This window comes from Miniopterus natalensis, chromosome 21, assembly GCF_054644295.1.
Source record: "Miniopterus natalensis isolate mMinNat1 chromosome 21, mMinNat1.hap1, whole genome shotgun sequence".
Classification (NCBI taxonomy): domain Eukaryota; kingdom Metazoa; phylum Chordata; class Mammalia; order Chiroptera; family Miniopteridae; genus Miniopterus; species Miniopterus natalensis.
Window position 1 is genome coordinate 2,221,565 of NC_142101.1, and position 9,688 is coordinate 2,231,252.

Below are 9,688 nucleotides of genomic sequence, written 5' to 3' on the forward strand. Positions count from 1 at the left end.
ACTAGGGCTCTACATACTCTTGCCAACACTTATTGTTTGTCTTTGTGATTACAGACATCCTAGAGAGTATATAGTCATACCTCACTGTGGTTTTGATTTACATTTCCCTAGTGACTAATGGTGTTGAAAATGTGTTTTTTTTAGCCTCTGATATGTCTTCTATAATGTTCATTCAAGTCTTTCATCCATTTTTAAAAATATATATTTTATAAATTTTAGAGAGAGGAGGGGAAAGGGAGAGAGAGATAGAAACATTAATGATGAGAGAGCCATTGATTGGCTGCCTCCTGCATGCCCCTGACTGGGGATGGAGCCCACAACCTGGGCATGTGCCCTGACCAGGAATTGAACCATGACCTCCTGTTTCATAGGTCGACACTCAACCACTGAGCCATGCCAGCCGGGCCAAATTTTTATATATATACTATCTTATTTAACCTTCACACGAACCTTATGAGTTTTGCTGTTGTTATTTTACATGTTAGAAAACTGAGGCAGCAGCCGGTAGCTAAGTGACTTGCCCACTAAGTAAAAGGGGATGACCCGATAGGACCATTCAGCTGTCAGGCCACTGCCTCACGTGACAGGTCAGTGCTGGCCATGGGCTGGGCCACATTCCTGCCCCAGTGGCCTTGCCCTCCAGCTGGCTGCGCTGGCCGCCTTCGTGGTGGTCTTGGGTGGTCTGAGGGAGCTCCAGGCCTTAGGGACCCTCACTTTCTCCACATGCTGCTGTTGCTCAGACTGAGCCACGGGCCAGCCAGGTTCAGGAGTGGGAAGTAGACTCCACCACTTGATGGGCAAAGTTATGTGTTTTCAAACTGTTACACTGGCCTAGCCCCGAGCAGGCTGCTCACCAGCCCTTCCTCCCTGCTGAGCCGCTGGGCCAGGGCTGTGAGTCACTGTCTCTAAATGTGGTAGTGCTGAGACCCACCTCCCACCCTACCAGGCGGTCCTCGTTCCTTGCTTAGCTCCCCTCCCCTTCCCCTTCGACAGAAATGAGGATAATAGTTAATGTGGGTCACGTGCCACTTGAAAGCTTAATTTTCCTCACAGCCATGCTGGTTACTGACCATCCACTTCTTAGCAGAAGATAAAAGCATTCCTTTTACCTTTTTTGTTAATTCTCACCTGAGGATATTTTTCCATTGATTTTTAGAGAAAGTGGAAGAGAGGGAAGGGGAAAGAAACATCGATGTGAGAGAGACACAGCCATTGGTTGCCTCCCACACATCGCACACTCCCCAGTCAAACCTGCAACCCAGGTACATGCCCTTGAGCAGGAATTGAACCCACAACCCTTTGGTCCACAGGCTGGCGCTCTAACCACGGAGCAACACCAGCCAGGGCTCCATTGTGTTTTAATTAGGTAAAACAGCCATGTGTTTCTCAAGTTGAAATAGTTGGCACAGAGGTACATTCAGAGAGATCTGGCTCCCGTTTCTGTTTCTGCTCACTTTCTGCCTCCCCTGTAGGGAACCGTTTCTGTTAGATTTTCTTTTATCCTTGTTATGATACTTTTTGGAATGGAACACGTGTGCATGTATTCCTTTTCCTCTTTGCACGTTACATAAAATGCAGTACAAGCCGGGCTTTCCAACACCTGCTTGATTTTTTGTGGGTAAAGAACATGCCCAGCTTTTTCGCAATGGGTTTGCCGCCAAAACACAGGTGTCTTCAAAACCACCACTAACAAACCCAAAATGGGAAAGGAAAAGACTCGTATCAACATTGTCGTCATTGGACACGTAGATTCCGGCAAGTCTACTACTACTGGCCATCTGATCTACAAATGTGGTGGGATCGACAAAAGAACCATTGAAAAATTTGAGAAGGAGGCAGCTGAGATGGGGAAGGGCTCCTTCAAGTATGCCTGGGTCTTGGATAAACTGAAAGCTGAATGTGAGTGTGGTATCACCATTGATATCTCCCTGTGGAAATTCGAGACCAGCAAGTATTATGTGACCATCATTGATGCCCCGGGACACAGAGACTTCATCAAAAACATGATTACAGGCACATCTCAGGCTGACTGTGCTGTCCTGATTGTTGCTGCTGGTGTTGGTGAATTTGAAGCAGGTATCTCCAAGAATGGGCAGACCCATGAACATGCCCTTCTGGCTTACACACTGGGTGTGAAACAACTGATTGTTGGTGTTAACAAAATAGATTCCACTGAGCCACCCTACAGCCAGAAGAGATACGAGGAAATTGTTAAAGAAGTCAGCAAGAAAATTGGCTACAACCCTGACACAGCAGCATTTGTGCCAATTTCTGGTTGGAATGGTGACAACATGCTTGAGCCAAGTGCTAATATGCCTTGGGTCAAGGGATGGAAAGTCATCGTAAAGATGGCAATGCCAGTGGAACCATGCTGCTTGAAGCTTCGGATTGCATCTTACCACCAACTCGTCCAACTCACAAGCCCCTGAGTCTACCCCTCCGGGATGTCTACAAAATTGGTGGCATTGGTACTGTCCCTGTGGGCCGAGTGGGGACTGGTGTTCTCAAGCCCGGCATGGTGGTCACCTTTGCTCCAGTCAGTGTTACAACTGAAGTCAAGTCTGTTGAAATGCACCATGAGCTTTGAGTGAAGCTCTTCCTGGATACAACGTGGGCTTCAATGTCAAGAATGTGTCTGTCAAAGATGTTCGTCGTGGCAATGTGGCTGGTGACAGCAAAAATGACCCACCAATGGAAGCAGCTGGCTTCACAGCTCAGGATTATCCTGAGCCATCCAGGCCACATCAGTGCTGGGTATGCACCTGTGCTGGGTTGTCAAACAGCTCATACTGCTTGCAAATGTGCTGAGCTGAAGGAGAAGACTGATCGTCGTTCTAGGAAAAAGCTGGAAGATGGACCTAAGTTTTTGAAATCTGGTGATGCTGCCATCGTTGATATGGTGCCTGGCAAGCCCATGTGTGTTGAGAGCTTCTCTGACTACCCTCCTCTAGGCCGTTCTGCTGTTCGTGACATGAGACAGACAGTTGCTGTTGGTGTCATCAAAGCAGTGGACAAGAAGACAGCTGGAGCTGGCAAAGTCACCAAGTCTGCCCAGAAAGCTTGGAAGGCTAAATAAATATTGTCCCCAATACCTGCCACCCCAGTCTTAATCAGTGATGGGAGAACAGTCTCCGAACTGTTTGTCTCAATTGGCCATTTAAGTTTAATAGTAAAAGACTGGTTAATGATTACAATGCATCGTAAAACCTTCAGAAGGAAAGGAGAATGTTTTGTGGACCATTTGTTTTTTTTGTGTGTGTGGCGGTTTTTAAGTTATTAGTTTTTAAAATCAGTACTTTTTAATGGAAACAACTTGACCAAAAATCTGTCACAGAATTTTGAGACCCATTAAAACAAAGTTTAATGAGAAAGAAAAAAACAAAACATGCCCAAGGCTCAGCCCCTCTGTGGCCAGAGCGTGCGTCCTGACTCCTCTCCTGCTGACCGGCGTTCCGTGTCTGTGGATGGGCATCGGGTTTCTGATCCTTGCTCTGCATGTGTAAGGGGCTGAGCTTACACATTTCGCTCCAGTGTGACCTAGGAAAGATTTCTAGGACAGGGTGCAGGTGACAGGGTAAACGTGTGTGTCCTGCTGCTCCCACCAGATCCCTCAGCACCGAGGCGGTGTCTTCTCGATTCCCAGCAGTGTACAGAGTGGCTTTCTCCACAGCCTCACCGTGTTCACACTCATTTCCACACAGTGTGTCCACCTGCACAATGTGTCCACACTCACAACGTGTCCACCCGCACAGTGTGTCCACACTCACAATGTGTGTTTTTTTGCCCATCTGATAGAAAGAAATGGTATCTCAGTGTAATTTTAATTTACATTTTTTAAAATTATGAGTGAGCCCAGCCGGGCGTGGCTCGGCAGTTGAGCATCGACCTAGGATCCAGGCGATCGGGGTTTGATTCCTGGTCAGGGCACATGCCCGGGTTGTGGGCTAGATCAGTGACTCTCTCATCATTGATGTTTCTATCTCTCTCTCTCCCTCTCCTTTCCTCTCTCTGAAATCAATAAAAATATATTAAGAAAATAAAAATTACGAGTGAGTTTCGTCATCTTCCCAGATGTTTATTTCTGCATTTCTCTTGAAAACTTTCCACTTCTTTTGACACTATTTCTACCAGTATCAGGTGGTTGGTCTTTACTGTTGTTTTCATTTTTAGCAGCTCTTTAGTTCGGTTTCCCACTTTGACATTGGTCTTGTTCTGCTTATCGTATGACCGTTTTTTGTTGCTGTTTTGTCATGTAAATGTTTTTTGAGTTTTATAACATAACAGTCTTTCTCTTACTACTTCTGGGTTTTGAGTCATAGTTAAGAAAGTTTTTCTCCCACCCTGGCTGGTGTGGCTCAGGTGGTTGGAACAAAGCCCCACACACCAGAAGGCTATGGATTCCATCCCTAGTCAGGGCACCCGCTAGAGGCAACCGGTCGATATTTCCTTTCTCTCTTGCCCTCTCCCTCCCTCTGTCTCTAGAATCAATGAACAACTTATCCTCGTTGAGGATTAAAAGAAAAGGGTTTTAGCCTGGCTGGTGTGAGCATCAACCCAGGAACCCAGAGGTCACTGGTTTGATTCCCGGTCAAGGCACATGCCCTGGTTGCAGGCTCCATCCCCACTAGGGGGCGTGCAGGAGGCAGCCAGTTAATGTTTCTCTCTCTCCCTCCCTCTCGCTAAAATCAATAAAAACACTTTTAAAATTTTTTTAAAAGAAGAAATCTTTCCCACATTTATTTAAAATATCCCTTTATCTCTAAATTTCCATATGCATTTGGGTTTCTTTGTAGATTTTTCACTATTTCATTGTTCTGTTTACTCAGGTACCAGTAGCGTTTAATAGGGTTTTCCTGGCTTGTCTTGCTTATTTGTTTTTCTAGATGCACTTTATCTTCAAGTGTCTGGCTCCACCAAAACACACACCTCGATGGCATTTTTACCTCGATGGCATTTTTATTCAGATGTATTCACTCATAGGTTAATGAATTAATTAGGACAATGAGCCACCTCACTCTTCCTGCCGTGGCTTCCCTGAGTTCTAAATGTCTGTCTGCACCCTCAGGCTCCCTGAGTCCCAGGGAAAATCCTGGGTTCAGCACCAAGGCCAAGGCTGCTCTCCGCCTCCCCAGTGCCCCTTGCCCTCCTCCCACAGTGCTCATGCCTGGGGCACAGCCCTTCTCTGCTGATGGCTTCAGGGACCCCTGGTGACCTGGAAATTGGCGGTTTGCCCAGTGTCTGCACAGCCAGCACCTCTGACTGTGCTCGAATGTCATTGCATCCCTTTATCTCCGGGTTGTGCAGTATTGCTCATCCGAGAGCTCCTCTCCTACACCTCCTGACAGCTCAGCTTCTCTCCTTCCACTGCCCCCACGGCCCCCAAAGTGCCTGGGTAGACCAGCAGCCCCTGCCCCACATGCAGGAACCCGCTGTGGAGAAGGGGTGCTCCTTGCTGCATCTCAGTCCTCTGTACACATGGAGTCCTCCTCCCACACTTTCCACCTTGGGGGTGCAGGACTTCAGGCTTCCCAAAGTGTCCACGTCCTGCAGTGAGGTTTCCCATTTGCAGGGCCTGGCAGTGGTCTGCTCTCCTACAAAGCATTATGTAGTCTGGATTGGGCAGCATCCTGTGTCTCTCAGTGACAGGAGGGTGACTTGCATGGTTGCTCTGTGCAGTGAGCCCCGGGAAGCAGACAAGGGTTTTGTACGTCATCTGCTTAGCTTGGCACCTGATGAGGTATTCAGTAGGCGCCTAGTCAGTGCTTAGTGAATGCTTGTGTAGCAGACTTAGGAGCTAAGAAATTGTGACTAGGGCCTGGGACATGGAATGAATGGGCTAGTTCATAAATCGCAGGCTGCTGGCCCTGCCATCCACGTAAGCCTCGTGGTCTGCACCCAGGCTCATCCCTCAGGGCCCCTGTACCCTGAGCGCTGTGTGGTTTCTCCGTCCACTGGCAGGACGCTGAGGAGTGCGGACGTGAGACGCTATGTGCCCTGCACTGCCTGGCATGGGCATCCCCATGCACTGTGGTAGTTGCTTTCTTTCTGTTGAGAGTCACATTCGAACCACTGTTAGCAACATGTGGATAAAATGTGCGGGACACCTTGTCTTAGAAGCAGACCCTGCCCTTGTCGCTCACACACACTCTCAGGGTGAGTAAAAGTTTGCTTCTGAGCCTGTTGCCTGAATTTTTTCAAAATGAAGTGTCCTGCCTTCGTCTCTCCCTAATTAACCTACTGCCACCCTTTAGTGTCTCCTCTTTTACAGCTAAACCCAGTATTTGAAAATGTTTCCCTCTTTCTTATTTCTAAAACCAAACTCCTCTCCTGGAGTATATGCCAGGAAGTATGCTTTGTTGGCATATTTACACTCCTTTTGTGAAATCCAGGGTCTTGTTTGGGATACGGTGTAAATAAAATAGATGTGAAAGTGACCATGTTGTTTTAAAACAGCAGTTTTATATGAGCATAATATTTTCACAAACTAAAACGGAAACTTCTTTATCTAGTGTGTCTGTATCTTTTGAGAATGTGGACACAGCTGAGAAGAAACTCCCTGTTCATATCTTAGATGGTCTGACCCTGAGCTACTAGGTACGTGCTGACCCTCTTTGTAAGAACATTGTTTTCTGTTAAAATTGAAACGTGTGTGTAATGGGCTACTTTCTGTTCCGATTTTCTGTTTTTGTTTTCTTAGGTCCTATAGCCCATGGACATTGTTATAAGTTTGGAATGTCAAAAAATTTATAATCAGATGTTCCTTCTCTTACTACAAATAAAGTGGGCAAAATATAGCCTGAATGTTTTACTATTTGGGGGTAAGATTTGTTTTCAGCAGGTAAATGATAATTTAACCCTAAAAAAGAGGTGGGTGGTCTGGTCATTTTTCACGTATATACAAGTACTAAAATGACATGTATTCACAGCAGCACTTTTACAGATGTCAGAATTAATGTCCCAGAATGAAATACCAGAAGTTGTATATACAGTTAACCTGAAATACAATAACTTGATTAGGAATTTAGCAGAATAATAATTCATCTTAGGTTATGTGGAAAATTATTTATTTATTTATTTATTTATTTATTTATTTATTTATTTATTTATTTATTATTAATATGTTTTTATTGATTTCAGAGAAAGGAAGGGAGAGGAAGAGAGAGAGAAACATCAGTGATGAGAGAGAATCATCGACTAGCTACCTCCTGTATGCTCCTACTGGGGATTGAGCCTGCAACCTGGGCATTCGACTGGGAGTCGAATCAGTGACCTCCAGGTTCATGGTTCAACGCCCAACCACTGAGCCACACTGGCTGGGCAGTTATGTGAAAAATTTTAATGATAAGTTTATGTGACTTTCCCTTTAAATTTTGCCAGGGAAAAGTTCTTTATACATCACAAAACTCATCACATCCAACATACTAAACATACCTCTTTCCTAAACTGAATTATCTATCCTCTCATACCTACAGCTACAGCAGATGGTGAAACAGTCTTAGCTCCTCCCCAAATACACCCAAAATGTAACGCTGAAGGCCCGTTTCCCTCAGTTCCTTTCACCCAGTAAGTAAGTGGGTCACGTCCAGCTTTTAACAAAGAAATTACACAGTGTACTAGAGGACAAAAAACCAAGCAGCAGCAGCAGACTCAGATTGTACAGAGGTGTTGGAATTATCAAACTGGAATTTACACTGATGAGGATTAACGTGCTGAGGGTTCTAATGGAGAAAGTGGACACATGGGGGAGCAGATGGGCAACGTGAGCAGAGACAGGAGCCAGCAAGTGGACATTTATAAATTACTTCAACAGACTACACCTCAAGCCTACAGAACATTCACCAAGATAGGCCACATTTTTGGGCCATAAAACACACCTTGACAATTTTGTTGTTAATTCTCACATTGATTTTTAGAGAGAGTAGAAGGGAGGGGCAGAGAGAGAGAAAGAGAGAGAAACATTGATTGGTTGCCTCCCTCACGCTCAACCCAGGTATGTGCCTTTGATTGGGAACTGAACCCTTTGATGGGTAGGCCAGTGCTCTAACCACTGAGGAGCAGTGCTGGCCAGGGACACCTTGACAATTTTTAAAAATAGAGATGATACAAAGTGTGATCTCAAACCACAATGTGATTAGAAAACCACAGGTGCTGTGTGGGGTAGGCTTGTGGTGACCAGAGGTTGGAGTGACCCCTGGTTCCCGAAGAAGGATGCGATTGGCTCGTTTGGGTAATGCTGAGGATGTTAGGTAGAGGACAGGTGGGGGAAGTAGCTGGGTGGGGGATATATCTGGAGAGCGAGGGGCCTCCCAGCCTTCCTGAGGCAGCACATGAGGTTACAGGCCTTAGAACAGGTGTGAGGAAGGATCCAAACCCATTCTCACATGTGGATGTCCAGTGGCAGCAAGATTTGTTAAAAAGACTACTGTTTCCATTATATTGTCTTAGCATGCTTGTCAAAATCACTTATGTCTGTACCCTCAGGCCTATTCCATTCATCTCCGTCTGTTCTCAGGCCACTATCACGATGTCATGACTATTGTAGCTGCATAGTACGTTTTGAAACCAGGGAGTGTGAGCCCTCCAATTTTCTAATTTGTTAAGATTGTTTTCCATATTCTGGATCAGTTGCATTTCTGTATGGGCCTTATGATCAGCTTGTCAAATTTTGCAAAAAAAAATGATTCCAAGATAGCTGCAGATTGAATGGAAGCTACACTGACACTCTTCCAGGACCAAACTGGAATTACAACTAAAATAGAGGAAAACCATCCTGAATAATCAGCTGCAACTGAAGATGAGCTGGAGAGCACCCTTATAACCAAGGTCCTAAAGTGGAGACCACATAGAGACGAGTAGGAAGTGTGGAGGCCAAGAGGGCTGGCTGGGTTCCCACAGGCAGCAGCTGAAGGTCTGGAGGGAGATCTCAACTATGGAGGTTCCTACTGAGGACTCTGGGGCCTAGACCCCAGGCTGGGCTTCCCAGCGCAGAGCACCAGAACTGAGAAAGTTGCCCACATAACATCTGGCTGCAAAATGCAGCCGGGTTTCTGTCTGCCAGGGAGAGTCGGCTGGAAATGCAGGTAGTCTCTTAAAGAGCCAACACATAAAGTTTTGTGTGCAGCCACTCACCTTGGGCTCTGGCAGAGGGAGGGCAGAGTAGACTAGAGCAGTGTCAGAAGAATCTGGGGTTTCGGGCTCTGGAGATGGAGCTCAGAGGGCGGCCATTTGGATTCCTGTGCTGAGAAATTCCCCCATACATGCAGAGGACATCTTTCTCAGGCAGACCTTTGGTCCTGTCCAAATGCACCCAGCCGCAGCAGAGGGAACAACAGCCAGCCCAGCAGAGGGAACCACAAGCCTTGGGTTGTTGATAGCTCCAAATGGCATGTACATAAGGCCACTCACAAAATGTGTCTGACATTGGCCTGCACCAGAGATCCACCTAATACATAGAAACAACCCAAGAAACATAAAAACAAGCCCCAAGTTAAAGAATAATAGAAGTCTCCAGAAAAAGAGCTAAGTGAAATGGAGATAAAATATTTATCAGATATAGAGTTCAGAATACTGATTGTAAGGATGCTTAACAGCATGAGAAAAGATATGGAAACTATGAAAAATGACCAGTCAGAAATGCAGAATGACATAGCAGAAATAATACAATGGAAGGAATAAACAGCAGATTAGA

The 9,688-nt window shown here is 45.9% G+C and overlaps 1 pseudogene; it reads left to right on the plus strand.

Moving 5' to 3' along the window:
* Window positions 1-1,685: 1,685 nt before the first annotated feature.
* On the plus strand, window positions 1,686-3,076 carry LOC107542480 (elongation factor 1-alpha 1 pseudogene; annotated as a pseudogene).
* Window positions 3,077-9,688: the final 6,612 nt, after the last annotated feature.